The sequence below is a fragment of the Notechis scutatus genome, chromosome 3 (genome assembly GCF_049901735.1).
Source record: "Notechis scutatus isolate UNSWTSFEM ecotype Mainland chromosome 3, rNotScu1.2, whole genome shotgun sequence".
Taxonomy (NCBI): Eukaryota; Metazoa; Chordata; class Lepidosauria; order Squamata; family Elapidae; genus Notechis; species Notechis scutatus.
The window spans coordinates 133,315,027-133,334,111 of NC_142011.1; the positions used below are offsets into that span (position 1 = coordinate 133,315,027).

The 19,085-nt window shown below is 35.3% G+C and overlaps 1 long non-coding RNA gene across 1 annotated transcript in view; it reads left to right on the top strand.

Moving 5' to 3' along the window:
• The first annotated feature begins 195 nt into the window (after positions 1-195).
• The window catches only part of LOC148131397 (uncharacterized), a 99,959-nt gene continuing 81,069 nt past the window's right edge, over positions 196-19,085 (top strand). Inside the window, exon 1 of the long non-coding RNA XR_015748775.1 lies at positions 196-225. This is a non-coding gene — a long non-coding RNA (uncharacterized LOC148131397). The remainder of the gene's footprint in view (positions 226-19,085) is intronic.

A 19,085-nucleotide genomic window follows, 5' to 3' on the forward strand; every position in this document is an offset into this window, starting at 1 on the left:
TGCAGGCATGATGAAACAATCCATTTAAAGTGGAAGACTTTAATTAAATTCAGTTGAAAAGGTGAGCTTTCTCATCCTAAGGACAATCTTCTATTTTTTGGAAAACTAACAAAACAAAACAAAACCTGTGTTGACTTTTAGCCAATATTTTCTTCTTTTCTTTGATTCCTGCTGTCCAAATGTGGTGTCAGGATCAGCAAGATGGAGCAGCAGGTCAGGGGAAAGGTAAAATAGACATACACAGTTATATGAAATTGCTGCAATATTTTTCTGTACCTTCTGGAATGACAATCACATTGCAACTGCTTAAATTTCTTACTGAGGAAGGGAAAGGCAGTAAGAAATCAAATCCTAAAAAATCAATATTTCAAACTGCTCAGCAAAAGAGAAGCTGAAAGATATCTGTGCTTTTTTTTATTTCATTTGTAATTAATTCTAACAATATAGCACATAAGAAGGTATTTTAGTTAACACAGTTCCAAAGTATGCATCTGGAAAGGTAGGTTTTGCTCACATAATAGTCTCAATTTAATCACCAATTACTGCTTCAGTTCTGGATTTGGCTTTATGAAACCATTTTCCTTTAAAAGAAAAAAAATCAATAAATTATGTCACATTATACTTTAGCACCTTGATGATCTTAGGAGCATTTTCATTTTATAAAGAAAATAATTCAGTCCTTAGATTACATCATAATGATATGTTTGAAAAAGGACATCATTTCCATACATATGTGGAAACATATCAGAGTTTTTATACTTGGCTAAAACCAAATGATACTGGAATACAAGAGATATTAAGCTAAAAAAGGCTTAATTAAATGTTTCTGCTATTTAGAGTTTGGGGTGATTTTCAACTTATCATAAATTCATACAGTACAAACAGTTTTAAATCTACCAATCCAAATGCATCATCCTATCTATACCAGTGTTTCTCAACTTTGGTAGCTAATAAATGTGTGGCCAAACCCAAGATCATAAATATTTAAATCATTTTAATAAATAATATAACTTGAAAGTTTACTAAAGACAATGACAATTGGTCAGGCCTATGCTAATTTTCTGAAGAACTTATTTGAGAAATGTAAATAAGTTTTACTCCTGGTCTTACTCCTTGAAGATGCAAAAAATTTTCTATATCCCCACACCACTTTAAAATGCTTTCTTCGTGTTCTAAGTTGGCCAAAAATAAGTCTTGTTCTGTATCAACAGCCAATTTCTATTCCAGTTTAGTAAAGGTGGTGCTGAACTGAGACCTTTAATGTGGGACAAATTAAGCAAGGCATTTATAGATTTCTTCTTGGAAAGAAAAAAGAACCCACCAGTCACTCTAACTAGCATGGGTTTGGATTGGTGGAAATGGAACACATGCTATGACCAGTTACTTTAGCCACCTGTTAGAACCTGAGGGGAGTCTTCTTGATAAAGCAGGAGAAATAAAAAGTCATTTACAGCATCTCCTCCCACTTCTCCCAACCTTTCTTTTACTTGCTGTTATTTCTTCTCTGTCCCTTTCCCTCTCCCTCCCTCTTTCATGGTTTTTTCTTCTTTATGTTTTGCTTGTTCTACAACTTTTCTCCCATTACAACTTCGGCTGACTTATATATCTTTCTCTTATTGCTTACTTCCTTGCTTAGTCTATTGCTCATCACCTGCTTTGTTTCTTCTCACCTGTCTTCCAGGGTATGAAGTATAAACTACCTCCAAAATAGTATACCCTAGTTCTGTTTTAACAGAGCAACTAAAAGTCTATACACATGGTGATCAAACTAGATATTGCATCCCTCACAATCAAAAACTACAGAAACAGCAATTAGATCAGTGATTCTTGATCTCTGTAGATGCCATATGCTAAATCAATAAATATGAAAAACCTCTTTTCCCATCCATACACAGGACTAAGATAATAAACTTACCACTTGGAGCCCTTTCCTGACAGAAATGGGTGGTGAAGAAATGTGAAAAATAAATAAATAAAATAAATAAAACTACCGATCAATACATTGTGGTTACAATTTCAACTCTTCCATTACCTCACTAGTCTTATATAAGTGTAACCCCGCAGTTGTGGTAAAATTTAGGAATAATGAAGAGTTAACATTTGATGAAAATTGGTAGTTTGCTAGGAATGTGTGATATATTTTTTTAACTGCAAAGTGAAAGTTGGAAAGGGAGGAAATTATTAATTTTCAGAAATAAACTAGAAGTCTGTTCGCAACAGAATACCCTATACCAACAGACTTGAGATTGTAGGCTTAGACAACCTTGAACTATGCCAGCTAAAATTGGACTTAAGCATAGTACATAAATTAATATGTTACAATGTCTTACCAGTTAATGCATATTTCAGCTTTAACAACAACAACACAAGAGCACAGAACAGATATAAACTTAATGTAAACCACTCCAAACTTGATTGCAGGAAGTACAATTTCAGCAACAGAGTGGTCAATATCTGGAACTCACTACCTGATTCTGTTGTCACATGCTCAAACCCCCACTCCTTAACCTTAAACGAACCTCTTTGACCTCACCCCATTCTTAAGAGGTCTGTAAGGGGTGCGCATAAGCGCACAATCGTACCTACCATCCCTGTCCTATTGTCCCCAATTATTAGTTCCTATTTCTTGTATTTAAACTTATGTTCATTCTTATTTCTATCATATTGTAAGCGTTTGACAAAATAAATAAAATAAAAATCAAAGAAAGAGATAAATTGCTGCAGTTAGATACAGTGGAGTTGGAGAGGGGTTTAGAGCTAGGCATCTCAAAAACAAGAATTGCTCTTTTCCCCATGAACTAAATGCATTGAGAGAAATGTATGGCTCAGAAAAGAAGGAGCTATGGTAAGAAGATAAAAGAAAGATAGCTTGAAAGAAGTATCCTAAAGATCAAGATGAAATAAAGTACAGAATGAAGAGGTTTTTTCCCCCTTTGAATGAGAGAAGAAAGTGCATTCATAAGTAAGCAAAGAAAAGAAAAAAGAGAGCAACCGAATATTGCTTTCTCTTTTGCAGTAAGAATATTGCAAAAGACATTGTGTATTGTGAAGAAACTAAGACACTGAATGGCCTGGGATATTTGGATGGCCTCAAAGAAGATAGCTTTTCCCAAGGCGTTCAAGACCCCAGAAGTTGAGTCAGATGCAACAAGATAATGCTGAAATCAACCAAGCAAAAATATTAAATGCATAAGACTCAAATATCTCTCATTTATAGTTCAGTAATACTTTTTTTTCCCAAATTTTCCTTGGTTTGTGTAATTTGTTAGGCTAGATGACAGCCCTGGAATCTAGGATGAATATTCAAATTGATCAATAAAAGCACTGTCAAGGAAGAAGAGAGCCCGAAAAACATCATTGCTCTTCTCAACACTGCAGTCTAGCATCATCTGAAAAGCAAATCAAACAGAGTGACAGAAAGGAAGAAAAACAGATTTTGAAAACCACAGAGTTAAATGGAACTATAACAGTTCATGCAAAACAAACTGCTGAATTTAAAAAAAAAAAATTGCCTTGCTGAGATCAGAGCCGCTTTCGATATTATCATGATCAGTATTCAGTATTCCAAGCAGCCAGTTGCCTTTAGAAACTCAGAAACAAGCCAGATGCCAAATGTGAGCCACTACTGGGCATGCCTTCCAGGAATTTAAATACCATGGGGGAAAATTTATTTCCTATCAGTTGACATTATTTCAGCATGAATGTCTCCCGTGTCCATGCTCCAGGTTATAGAAATTAGGTAAAGTCCAAAAAGGATGAGAACACCGTAGGGTTTTGAAAGTCCAGGGGATTAGATACTAGGTTCAAGTCTTTCTTTATATTTATTTTATAAAGTCATCCTAGATCTCCATTGTCATCTCATGCTCATTAATAATTAAGATTTCTCAGAACTCAGGCAAAAAATTATAAATCTAATATTGAAAACTCTGTTTCTTTTAGCATTGGATTCATCATATTTCAGGATTCATTGGGAGTTTTCACTTGTTATTTTTATATCTGACTGCAATCAAAGTTATTTCCCAGACTAGCGACACTTCCACCTATATTGTAGCATACATTTATATGAATTTCTCCTAATGTTTCCCCTTTGCATACAATATTGCCATATATAAATACATTTATGTTTGTCATTTTCTATGGGTACAGTTTTCAATAATTGACGTATACAGTTTTAATTTAAAAGAGATTAAAATACTGGCTTGCAATTATATAATTGAATCACGAAATGTTCATTTAAAACAAACAAAAAAGAGTGTGATGAATACAGTAACAAAGGGAAGAATATAAAAGAAAAATGTTGGTCCAATGGCAATAATTACTCACAAATACCCGGGCAAACTGTTGTCTAAATAAAGTCATGCTATACTTTTCCCAGAAGAGGAGAATCATGTGAGAAGAATCATGTGAGAAGATCGTATGCCAAATTAGCACAATATTGGTCATTCAGATTGATGGATCTTAACATCTGAGCTTATCACAGAGGTTAATTTACTGTGATTTAGTCTCAATGTGTTTAAAATTTTATGTAGTGTAAAAATTGCAAATTAGGCTCACTTCACAGGAGTTCGGGAGAGCCCCTAGCTAAGATTCTGTGCAGTTCAGACAACCCCCAAATCCCACTCCTGGCTAGCCTCACCCACGCTGCCCCTCTCAGGAGTCCCCATGTGGCCCATTATGGATGCAGGTAAGTGCAGAGCACACCCAGAAGCTCAAGAAGAGCAAAAAAATGGGCCTCCTGGAAGTTCGGGAAAACCAGAAATGTTTCTGGCTTCCAGAGCCCGGAAAGGCCATTTTTGCCCTCCCAGAGGCTCAAAGAACACCTCCAGAGCCCAGTGCAGGAGACCGACTAGGCCACCAGGGCCATGCCCACCAGAAACCGGGCAGAGAACCGATAGATAGATAGATAGATAGATAGATAGATAGATAGATAGATAGATAGATAGATAGGCAGGCAGGCAGGCAGACATGCATTTAGAATTTCTTCAAGGATTATATAAATATGTTAAATAAAGGTTAAAAAAATGTGATAAATATGAAGAAAACAAACTGCTCTCCTTTTACTCACTGCAGAGCACTTCTTTCTTTGATGAAGGAATTGCTAGGATAAGATTGCTACTGGCTTGCTTTTTGGAGCATTTCCATAACTCCTGTGCTCTCTTGGACACCCTGGAATTCAGCTTGAAGTACCTTTGAAGCAACTCAAAGTATATATATATATATTAAGACTGTTGGGGATGGTAAGGTCAAACCTGGCATGAGGAAATCATGGCAAATATCACACCATATCAAATGTGTAAGGTTAAAAGTCCATCTCTTTGAGTGAACAACTAAAGATTATTTACATCAGAGGTGGTATTCAGCAGGTTCTGACCAGTTCTGGAGAACGGGTAGTGGAAATTTTGAGTAATTTGGAGAATTGGCAAATACCACCTCTGACTGGAGATTTTACAGTTTCCTTCCTCTGCCACTCCCACCAAGCCATGCCCACAGAACCGGTAGTAAAAAAAATTTGAATCCCACCATAGCTTCACATTCCTCATCCTTCCACCCATTCATTTTAAGACTCTACTTAAAACCAAACTCCTAGCTTTGTAATATTGTCCTCAAATCCTTGCAAAACCTATTATTAATCACAAGCATTTTTTGTGCAGTCCGCAGGACACACAAAACTAACATCAAGCTGAAAAGAACTCTGTCATGATGAATGGTCATTAAATTGCCTCCTAGCTGCCTCTCTGGTTTCAGTTCATTTTTTAAAAACTGAATGTATTTTTGGTAAGATGCAATGTAAGTACCTTTGACAAAGGCCTACTAAAAGCCCTTTCACTGAATGCACCCTGTGAGGCTATTTATTGTGATCAAAACCACTGTTGCTCTTTAACAATGCATCTTTGTAAAATAATACTTTTGTTAAGATTTAGAAAAGAACTGAATTCTGGGAAGACTTCAAAACCTTCAGAAGATAAAAGTTTGAAAGATTCAGCAAATCCAAAGCCATACACAAGTTCTCTTATTTAAGACTGATATTTCAACAACACGACATCGAAGTTGTCGGAAAGCAAACAAGTCCTATGGCTAGTTTAGTAAAAATTGCTTTGAAAAATTATTTAAACTTAATTTGAATACTACATCAGGTGATATGTCCTTGAGTCCAAGCACATTAAGGGAGTTTCTCTACTTTCACATCCTATCTTCAACTAGTGAGTTTCTTCCTACTCTAGTAAATATTCAAAGCAGATAATCACAATTTTTAAAACAAAATAATTTTTATCAATTTCAATTCAATTGTCAGCATTCCAGAAACCCTCCTTTCCAGCCAATAACTCCGAGACAGACACCTCTCAAAGATTGCTTTATTTAGATAGTAACTGGCACATCTGTGGAATCCCAAATCTGAAAGTTTTGGGTTTCCTTGCAATATTCAAAACTACAAATCCATCCCCCCCTTGGTCATTGTCACATCACACGGCCCGATCACGATCCGGCCTAAAGTAAGATTCTTATTTCATTCTGTACCATACTCAATGACCTTGAACTAACAAAAGAATTTTATTTTGTCTACTTAGAGATACTCAATTGAATCCCCCCTCTGAATTTCTCAGGCTTGTGGAAGTGTGGAAGCATCAAATCTCAATCTGGCTTCCAAAGATGACATCAATCTTTGTTCCAGCGTGTAGAAGAGCAGTACGTCTTAAATAAATAAATAAAAACTGTACGTCTTCCTGCAGCCACTCAGTTTTTCTAAAAACTCTATATCTTGTTGGTACTTTTTTTTTTCTTTAAAATTTCCCTGAAAATATGTATGACACACCCTTGTGCCCTTTTATAAAAGAATTACAATAATTAACTAGGCTGTATGGAAAAGAAAGAGAAACAATGCAGTATAGAAAAGATAAGTTCTTACATAATGAATTGGTAAAATCTGGAAAACCATACCCATCACCAGATAGTAATTCTTCAGGAGGATGCTGTTATATATATATATATATGTTTGTCAACTTTTTCCCCCAGGTATTGACACTGCTACAGTCATGGCCATATCTCTATTTCTGATAACAAGAATAATCAACCAATAGACCAAAGTCTTTATGCAGCTCTTGGATCCACTGGACTAATTTCATTTAGCTATGATTGCTGAAAACTGACACTACAGTTTTCTGCCATTTTAAGTTAGCAGAAAGATTAGAATTATTTCATAAGCCCTGACAAAGATATACTGCAGATAAAAGCAAATAATCTCCTGCAAATCCTTCCCCAAATCTCATATTTGTGGCCTTCTACCCTTCAAAAATGTACTTAAAACAAGGTCCAAAGCTCATGTAGAATTTCAACCCAACACTATTTTCTTGCTACCTCCAAATTATCATTTGATCAAAATCTTCTGTGTAAAGATTGCAATGAAATCTTTTCATCAGACATGTGGAAGGGGTGGTGGTGGAATTCTATTGGATATTTTGGTTACTACACTAAATTATGTTACAACTATCTGATAAGGCTTTGTAAAAAAAAACAACCTGCAGTTCAAGGCCAATATATGGTTTGGAACATATATTAGCACAGAAACACCATTGGTCAGGAGCAACTTTAGCTGCATATTTTTCTGGGCTCATACAGCTTCCTTTCATGGGTATCATGGGAAAAGGATATGTTGTTTTAAGGAGTTTCCACTAAGTGCTATATGAGCAGCCATATGTCTTCTGATTCATTGCCCTTCAAATCAGGATTTTGGCACAGTCCTATTCATAATACAAAACCCATGAAGCAAAACACTTGTGCAGAAAAAAAAGGGTTTATTACACAATAGGGCAGGAAAACATTTAGTTTGGTTGATTTGGTCAGCTAAGAATTTTTACTGCAGACTGGAAGCTCCGTTAAGCAGTTAATTGCCCTAGGTCAGCAGAAGACTACAGTTCACTCTTACAGCCACTGCTGCTTAACCATTGCTTTTTCTCCTTCTCTGTATTTCATCTGATGCTTTGCCCTTTACTTCATGACCTTGAACTGGGTGTTGTTGGTTATTGACATCACTGATATTGTGGCTCTGGCAATGTAGCTCACAATATCACAGGATCTCAAAAAAAGGACATGCAACATTTTCTTTGGTATAACAAGCAGAAAATCTCAAGAATGAATTCATTCATATCATTTATTTTATTGCTTGCTTATTTATTAATTAATTAAACAGCCTTCTATGTTACCCTAACCCAGGGCTATCAAATTCCTGGCCCACGGGCCAGATGTGTCATGTGCTGGCCATGCCCACACCTGATTTAGTGAAGGGGGGAAGTCCCAATACATCATCTGATGCCGCCGTGATGACGTGCGTTTGACACCCCTGCTCTAACCTGTCAACACTGAGCAGCTTAGGAATCTAAATTTGGTAATGAAAGATAAAACCATATGATAACCATCCCTCCAAAAATGTATCCCATTTTTTCTCAGGAAAGCAGAATGGGACAACTGGTCACAGCCAACTCACAATGGCCTATGTCAGGGACAACTCACCAAGGCACAACTCACCACAAGCAACTCGCTATGGCCAACTTGCTATGACAAATTGTCAGGACAACTCACCAATGATCATGGCACAACTCACCACAGCCAACTTGTCATGGCCAACTCAACTTGCTATGCATACTCAACTTGCTATGGCCAAGTTGCCAGGGACAACTCATCATGGGACATCTTATCACAGCCAACTCATCATGGCTAACTTGCCATAGCCAACTCACCATGGGATAACTCACCACAGCCAGCTCACCATGGCTAACTTGGCCAACTTGCCAGGGTCAACTCGCCATGCTAATTAACAATGGGACATTTCACCACAGCCAATTCACCATGGGACAACTCACCATGGGACAATTCAACAAATACAAAAGTTATATTAAATTCAATGGAACTGGGCCAATAATGGTAAAATAAAAAAGTCAGTCCAGAAATACAAGAACTACAATAATTTAAATGCAAACATGGTCACCAATAATAAAAGTAACTGAATGAAGCAATTAATACAGCACTGAATTGTCCACAGTGAGTTGTCCTGTTTTGAGTTGGCCACAGTGAGTTGGCTGCAGTGAGTTGTCCTAAACTCCAGAGAGTGATCAGTCATGGATTCCTTGGTGCTTTCTGAGCTTGAGTATTTGCTGGCAGACATTTCATTACCTCGCTAGTTAAAATCATTAGTGCTGATGATGTTAACTAAGGACTGTATAGTTCAACCTTGAGCTGCATATATTCTCTTCTATTATAGTGGTCAATCATCCATTCTCTCTCTATAGAGAATGCTAATATTTCATACATTTGCATAATGTCTGAAATATTAACAGGGACCAGACTTACCTCTTGGTGTATGTTAAGGAAGAAAGGAAAACTCTTCACTCCTGAGTACTTAATGTTGGGAGTTTTTGGTTTAGATGTAGAGAGCAAGCTCTTCTTCTTTCACTTAACTTTTGGCATATTCTGATTTTATAGGAAAGAAAATCAGCTTATAGCAATGAATAGTTTCAGAAATAAAGCTTTTTATGAAGAAGACTGATAAATGTTTTAGGACACTACACTGTTTTAATAAGGATAATGTAGAATAAATGCTAAAGCTTTACTCTGATGAAAGTTCAACATAAGAACAGCATGTCCAGGGGTGGGATTCTACAGGTTCGCACCTATTCTCTAGAACTGATTGTTAACATTCTAAGCAGTTCTGAGAACCGGTTGTTAGAAGAAATTACTGGCCTAATCTTGTAAGAAAGGCAGGAAGGAAACATTCTGGTGTTGCTTACAGAGACTGCCACTCCGTTAACATTTATTACATTCTTGGCAGGACTAGAGTTCCTGTCTCTGGAACTTCTCTGGAGTTTTTTTTTTTCCTTCCTTTTCTGGTACGTTGCTTGTGTCGAGTGACCATTCAAAGTTACAATGGCACTGAAAAAAGTAATTTATGACCATTTTTCACAGTTACGAGTGTTGCAGCATCCCCACAGTCATGAGAGGCCAGGCGAGGAGATGCGTGCCTCAATGTGAATGATGTTGAGTTGGCCACACTCACCCAGTCACATGACCACCAAGCCATGTCCACCAACTAAGCTAGGCCCACAGAACTGGTTGTTAAAAAAATTGAATCCCACCCCTGGGGATGTCCCACTCCCAAGACTGAAGCAAGATGGTTAAAAACATGGCTCTTTTCAATGTTTGTAACATTGCTCATTTAAAAAAATGTCTTTATTGTCTTTTCATTCTTTGAAATTTTACATATCCACCCATATAACCAGAGAGAGAAACATTTAATAATTTTCTCTTTAGACAATAAAAATTGTCTTCATTTCTATTTCAAATTCCTATGTGAGTTACACAGACCCAGTCAAAGACTAGGGTCTTTGGACTTTGTCAAGCTGTTTAATTTTCTTTCATTGTTGATTTGCAAATGGTGATGGTTACAAATCTGTTCTTCTTTCCATGTTAGGATTTCACTCCAGAATTTCTCAGCTTCCTCTTCCTCTTTCCTTATACTTCACATGAACAACCTCAAATTTCCTTTAAATCCTTGAGAGCATTTGAGAAGTAACTTCCTTCATAAATCTTTCATTACCTTCCAGTGGTAAACTATTGGAAAAATTCTGCTATTTTCTAAATCCAAATACCACAGAAGCCTTTACTTTGTATTATGTGACAAAATATCATATATAATTTAGATAGACAAGATTAAGAAAAAATGTTATTTTGTCTCAGCATACAAATACATTAGCATACCCTTTGTAATGTGAATTCATGTTCAATTGTAATAAATCTCTGTAATTCTAAACCAAGTGATGAGGTGAGAATATTTATAAAAGGTCTTTATTCACTGCTATTGTTAAATTTAATAAAACTGTCATGTATAATATTTGTTACTATGAAGACTAAATTATGAGATCTGGCAGCTTATTCATTTATAATTTCTGTGTTAACAAATAGTGGATGTGCTGTAGATGAAATATACAAGGCATATCTAGACAAAAGCGTAACACATGTTGTACAACAGTGGATTTATACTGTATATACGTCTGTGGCAAAGATGGCAGAAACCAAGTTTAAGGAGGTATACTTTGTCAGAGCATTTGCAGCATGACTACTACTGTGAGACAACCCAGGAACAAAACATAGCACACAGAGGTTTAGACATTTAACAGTGGTTTATATACAAGACATATACAGAAATATACAAGGTAGGCGATGGGATTTCCGGTTTGCTAGCCTTCGGCGGCAGCAGGGATTTGCGACCGCGCAATCCCTGCTGCGTTCGCCGCCAAGGTTCCCCCGATCCATTTGGATCTGGGGGATATAGCTGCCCGTAGAGGCAGCTGAAGATAGGGGATCCGGCAAGGGGTTTGGGGGTGCCGCAAACCCCTCCCAGCCAGCTAAACTCCCTTTTCCCGAGGCAGAGGAACGGCGGTCAGTAATGGCCGCCACGAAGAAAGCTGCAGCCGGGTAAGCAAGTGCAGGAGGGAGAAAGCTGGAGAAAGTGAAAGGTGCTTTTAACCGGGACAAGACGGGAGAAAGTGATTTGGAACCTTGAAAGCTGTTAAGGATATATTGTTCCTTGTGAGAGCCACAAGCTGCGAATACCCTAAAGGGGAAAGTTTTTTTTTTCTAAAGTGACAGCGGGAAAAAAAAACTTTTTGGCTGTGAGTGGGAAGGGAGAATGAAAAAAAAATCAGAGCAAAATTTGAAAATAAGGAGAAGATTGCCTAGAATTGCAAAGAGTTTAAAAACTTCCAAAAAATATATTTGAAAAGGATTTGTGATTACTTTAACCTCAGAAAGAAAAAGTGAAGAAGAAGAAGGTATTTAAAAGAAACAGTCTGTTTGGATTGTTTGGTGATTTTGGAACCTTTGGAAATTATTTCTGATTAAATCATCTGGGTGGTTGTTTGGAAAAACTTTTTCTCTACACAATGGCATCACCTGTGGATGGATTGGAACTTATATATCAAAAATATGAAAGAGAAAAATGATGGGGACAAAGAGGAAGAAGAAGCCATCTTTGATGAAAAAAGGACTTTGATTGGAGACGGGAAAAAGCAAGAGAAAAAGGAAAAGAGGTCTTTAAGATCTGAAAAAACAATCCAAAAAGAGAAGAATAAGGTGAAAAGGGGACATTATGTTAAGAAACAACAGAAAGGGGGAAAGCAGAATAAAAGGGAGGTGGAGAGACAAGGGGTTAAAGAGGACAAGGAGAAGAAGAAGCAAGAGAGAAAGGAAGGGATGAGAAGCTCTAATGGTGGGGAGCAAGATATTAAGAAGCAAAAGTTTTTCAGAGATAACAGATAGATCTTATTGTTAATGGGATTCTAGAAAGGTACATAAAATTGCATTTTTATATCTGTATTTAGAAGTAATTATAGAAAATTAGAAATAATATGTAGCTTAAAATGTGATAAAATATCTAACATAAATAAGTGAAATTTTTGTTAAGAAAAAGAGAGTACTGTAATGAAATATGATTCAAGATTGTGATGTGGGGGATAATAATCGTGGAAAGCATAAGTGTTCCCACAAAGGCATGATATTCAATTGAAATGGATAAAATGTTTAAGATATAAATGATTGTTAAAATTAATGATTAGAGCATGGTATACTAGCAAAATCTTTTGTGAAATGAGATTTGAAGTAGAAGAAGGAGGAACATTTCAACGAAATATTGAGCTATAATATGTGATGTGTGGGGGGGATAATTATGGAAAATAGGGCTCTCATAAAAGTATGTGATTTAATTGAAAAGTAATGAGTTAAACGTCTAAGATATGAATGAATATCAATACTAATGAATAGATTTGTATTATTTTTGATAATATAGTATAATCTTAGAATGTACCAGACAGAATCCCAATGTATGTTATGTATTTTATATTAGGTACTATAAATATAGGGGAAAAAGATAAAGGCATCATACTCCATATAGTGTACAGGAGAAGTATTTCTTCTTTTTTTTAAAGAAGAAAAATAAATGATTGGCTGGAATAGAACAGACAAAGAATAATAAATATTAGGATATGAATTGAGAGGAGGGGAAAAAAATGAGAAAATTTAAAGGAGAGGAGAAGTTATATAGAAAATTGAAAATGTTAATAAGATATGAAATGGTATGTAAAATGAATATGAAACTGAACTTGTGTCTGGACCAAGAGTTTTAACCCGGGACTAAGCAACTTTCAGAAAAGAGATTTTTTATGCTTTTATGTTTTGTGTTTATGTGTATTTATGTATTGTTTGTCTTGAAAATAAAACTTGTTTTAAAAAAAGAAAAAGAAATATACATGGTAGGCAAATACCTGACAAGCAATCAATCTTCTTAACTCTATATGAAGAACTCTACAATGGAGACAGGACACATGGAGAAAGAAACATTCCCTCTAATGGCTGTCTTATATAAACACCTCTTAATGGGGTAAAATGTCTGTGGACCCATTCTTGGTCTTAAAATGGCAACACCATCTTCATTGCATCAGCCTTACATTGCATCAGCCTTACAGCAGCTGGTCAGTTCATAAATCTCAATACTGTAACACTCCTCCCATTTAAAGATGAATAGCTGATAATCCAAATGTTTTAACATAGTCTTTATATTTTCCCACAGATATAGGCTTTGTTAATACATTAGCTATATTACAGTCGTAATAGAGTGAAGAATACCTCCTTAAATATTATCATACTACCCTGTGTACACATTATCACATTATCCTGTGTACACATGGAGATGGGGCTGCTTTGTTTAAAGATTACTTTGCAAATAATGGTACAACATTTGATTGTTATTATTCCATTGTTGTCTGTAGTGATATAGAAAAAAAAAAAGGCTGGATTATGTTGAAGAGAAGCAATTGAGGTTTTGAATTGCAAGCCAATCATTCCTCTGGCAATTCCTCCAGAAAATATAAAAATGTATGCCATCTTTGGAGTGGGCATGTTTATTTGTTTATTTATTTTTGCAATTGATTGTAATGAAGGAAAAATGGGAAAAGAATAAAGATAAAGAAAACTGTTTATAGATGTATTGGCTTATGTTGTATATAAATACAGCAATAAATCAACCAATTGGTTAATTAATCATACACTTCCATGCTACTCTGATTGGCAGAAAAGCACAAGGTGATGGCTCATTGGCCATAGAGGACTACTATTAGTAACTATTAGCAATTAAATTAGGATTCACACACCACATAAAGCCTATGATTTTTCACCAGACTTTTAGGCACATTAAGTAACCAGATCAACATATTATGTGAAGCCAAAATCTGACAAACTATTTTAGGAATTTAAGGATGAGTGCTTCCAGTATATGTGCACAATCCTCTTTCCATCTTTTATAAGGCATATAAAAATATTTGAAGATTGATAATGATGGCAACAGATCTTTGCCTTGCCATTTCTTCAGAAATGAAACATTAGTTTTCTGCTGATGGATGTGCTAAATCTTTTAGTCTTGCTGTAATCATTCTTAACTCTTTCAAACAAGTGTGAAAAACACATGGAAATAGTTACAAAAAGAATTTTGAAAATTATTCATACTGATATAAAATCTTAGTTCAATTTAAGCAAAGTCATAATTCCTTATAAAATAAATTACAACAAAAAGTCAACAAAAAAACTGCTAGAGTTCATGTTTCAAATACATCAGATACTGTAAAAGACAGCCATATTTGTATTTTTTTAAATTAAATCAAGATTAAATTAATTAAATCAAATTAAATTATGCTCTCTCTCACTGTATATTATAAATAATAAAGAGATGAAACATAGCAAATTAAATTGGATATAGATTAAATTGAGTACAAGGTGAAGTAATCAATAAATAATACTTATTGCTGATTTAAAGCAAAAACATAAGTCTTTAAATAGTACTAGAATTCTTTGTCATACATAGAGAAAAAGCAAAATTTAAAAGCAGTTTATTCAGCTGAATTGTCTGTGATAATGGTAATTCTGGAAAGAAGCATCTGCTGAAACAGCCATCTTGATAGTAAGGTACCAATCCTTCATTAATTACAGAATCATTAATTATAAATCTAAAGGTAATGCAAAAAGTCTTCTTACCCACTTTCTGCCATAACATTCCCAGATGGTAAAAATATAGGAAGAATTGCATGCTTTTCTTTAACATCTTTAACACACTTCATGATGCCTGGAATTTTTTCAAACTCCTTGAAATCATAATTTGAAATGATCCTTGGCAGTAATAGTGCATATATTTTGTGTGTGTTGTTGTTGTATAAGAAACCTGTTTTTGTCATTGCTTATGTTAATGGATGACATCACTGAAGCTCTGTTTGATGGTCAAAAACTTTTAATGCCATTTCCCCCCCACATAAGCATGACCTTTGAATTACAAGCCCTGTTTCCCACACATTATTGGTATTATTTAAAGTGACAAAGTTTCAGGACAGAAAAACCTGCACACATACGCCACCTAGGTGTTTCCATTCTCATGAGCCAGGACCTTGCATTATAACAGTTTCTTTCCTGCAAACATTCACAATGAATGCACAAAAGCCTACAGGGAATCCAATATTATCAGAGCATTCATGGAATCTGCAGGAAAGCTCACATTAGAAGAAACTCCTGCGGTGAGCATTTCATATTCATCACGCTTATGTAGGTCTTCTAGAGTGACATTCTGAGGGGGTTTCTGGAAAGAACAAGGCCAATATAAAGTACATTAAGAAGGCTACATTAGTACAAAGGCTAAGCTTTGTGTCTCTTTCTATCTGCTGTGGTCTTTGTCCACTGATGGGAATTATCCTGACTGTGGTTGGATGCTTTGCAAGCTAGCCTTGGGGAGGGATGGGAGATGCAAAATAAATTATAGGGACAAGCAAACACAAATCTCAAAGGCTGACTGTCCTTCTCACCACCACCCCCAAAAAAATCACATTGACATAATTTATAGGCTAAATTGAATAAATGTGGAGTTTAGCAAAAGAAATAAATTGATCGCTCCAAAGTTTTAGCTGGAGTTAACAGGTATTAAGCAGACAGAATTTGCCTAAATCACTTATCTCCTGGGAATATGTTGAATTTTTGTCCACTGTCCTGTTTATTATGGATTAATTTTCTTTTGCATTTTTGCTAGGTAGAACTCTTGATACTTATGGGATACAGAACTCTATCTCCACATATAGAGTTGCCTCTTTAAAGTCTATAGCAAAATATTCCTCAGTAATAAAAACAAGCTGATAATCTTCCTGTGGTTGAGATAAGGATAATATCTTCCATAAAATAAGCAGCAAGGATGCCAGGATCATTGAGGAAAGATATTATGACATGTAGCTTTCACATTTTCAATGGTTTATTTTATAAAGTTAATCTGCATAATTAAATCGGTTCTCTTTGCAAATAAGCTTTTTTTTCAGGCACATTAACCACAGCATGATAGCTTGCAAGGAAATCAAAGTCTGAAGCTAGAACAAGGTCCCCTATTTTAAAGATATGTAGCCATCAATTCCACACTTACGTGAACACTGGAATTCATTTGTACATAATGAATAAAGTCACAGTGGAAATCTATTAAAATGCATTTAATCACTCATGTCTTTGATTTAACATCTGTCTAAAGCTTAACTTCAGAATTAAATAATTTATCATAAAATTGCATAAAAGCCCATGTAGCTATTAATGAAATATTAATTCAAAATTAATACAAAAGAAGTTTTAGCTGGCCCTGTTTCATTATCCATTTAGTGGATTGGCTAAAGTCATTTTTAAAAAGCATTAAAATGTTTAAAAGTATGATTCTTTGGTGTTTGGCATGCTTCTTGTATTACCAACGGTTAGCCCTTCAGAGACTAATATTGTCTGTCTTTTAGAAGTCTAGATTCATATGCCTACCTTTCTTCATCAATTGTTTCTTTTCAGATCTTCTATCCACATAGTAATATTTATTCAGCATAAAAAAAATAGAGGGGCAATTCACATATCTATGCTGAAATGTTGAAAATGACTCTCAAGCTTTTTTTTTTTTTTACGAGGAAGTATATATCTTTGGACAAACTCTAAATGTAAACATTTCAAGGCACACCAGAACTACAAAATAGTAACCATCTAATTCTGTTTATCTCAGTCCTAGCGGGCAATGTCAAGAAAGCACAGTATAATAATGAGTGTAGGAAGTGGCAGCAGATAACAGCAAAATGTAGAGGCAGCGCTCCACTTACAACAGTTCATTTAATGACAGCTCAAAATTACAACTCTAAGTGCTATTGCTATAACGGTACTGAAAAAAAGTGACTTAGGATCTTTTTCACACTTATGACCATTGCTGTATCTCCATGGTCATGTGATCAAACTTCAGATGTTTTGTAACCGACTCATATTTATCATGGTTGCAGTGTCTTGGGGTCCTTTTGCAACTTCTGACATGTCAATGGGACTAGTCCGATTCACTTAACAACCATGTTATTAACTTAACAACTGCAGTGATTCACTTAACAATTGTGGCAAGAAAGGTCATAAAACAGGGCAAAACTCGTTTAACAACTGTCTTGTTTAGCAATGGAAATGTTGGGCTCAATTGTGACCATAAGTCAAGGATTGCCTGTGCTTACTTTTTAAAACAAGAGTTCAATATACATCTGCAGCAGAAGCAGGTCTTGAAACACCCCAACACAAAAGCACAGTGCTGAACATTTTCCTTTCTTAACTTTCCGTCAAGGGGCGAGCAATGAAATATGGCAAACCATCTTCTTTCTTATCATTCTTTCTTAAAGCATTTTAGTTACAGTTTTGAATTCCTGAATATCACAAATAATAAAATACAGGAAGTTGGTTTTTGTTTTGATGAAAGAGATCACATGTTTATATCCAGGATGGTTTTGTAGAAGCATTCTTCTAGAAAAACTGAACATTTTCACAACTCTCTTTTTCCTATGACAGACTTAAGTATTCCAGCCTATGGTAAATGTGTATTGAGAAGGGAGAATTGAGAATATATGAGAAGCTTATAGAATACATGAGAAGATGTTTTCTCTTAGTGCAAATCTGCCACTACATCCTTTGGAAGGTGAACCCAACAGTGTTTTCATAACAATTCTGTGCATCAGAATCAATTTGTTGTACAAATTATGATCAGGATTCTCTCCTTGAGGGACAGGTATAATGTTGCTCTGATGTCTAATAAATGGAAAATAACAATTAATAACAATTATAACTGTAAATGATGGGAAAGAGGTTTCTAATTATCCAATTATCTGATGTACGCAATGATTCAGGTAATTAGACAGCTCAGCTCTAAAATTTGCATCTGTAATTAATTATGTGTGCAAAAATGTTAATGATTTAATGCAATACAGGTAAGATTGCACTTATTTATTTATCATTAGTGCATGGATAATCTTAACAAAGTGAATCATGTATTTCCCCCTTCTGTTTTATAGCCAAATTATCTGGATTTATGTTATGGTGCTATAGCAAGCCTCTCTGTTTGATATGTTCATTGTTTAAAGTGTAACACATCTGGCAGTGCAATTCTTCATTAACATTATGTGGATTGTTCTTCTTTTAGTTGCACCATAAATATTTATGATTTAACACTAGAAAGAAAATTTAATAAATCAGTTCCATGGAAAATAATGCTAGATACATAAACTCTGGAAGAATGTTACTACAGAAGGTGTCTGGTAGGTCCTTTCTACATGTTATTAAAGGCATAAGCTTTTCTGAGCTGTAGCTCATTGATCAGATGGCATGGTATGGTTGAATTGGTGTAGCATTTTAAAAGGGGGTGAGGCAAGAAAGAAAAGAGAGTTGTCTAGAAGCAGGTGACATTTGAAAAGGCAAGAAAGAAAGGAGGGTTGTATAGATACAGGTGATGTGTGAAAAGGATTACAAGTACTTCATCAATTAGCCATTTCAGTGTGTTCATAACTTAGCATCTTTGATAAGACCTTCTGAGATATCCTAGAACGTTTTGATGCAAGTTCAGCAGACACTTTAACGTTGGTGTAGTTTTTCTAAAAATAATTCACCTTGTAATCTTCAATTAAGTCTCCTAGAAAGAGTACAAGATACTCTGATATTACTTAGTCCCCTCCTTTTTTTGAGTCTTGTAAAACTTG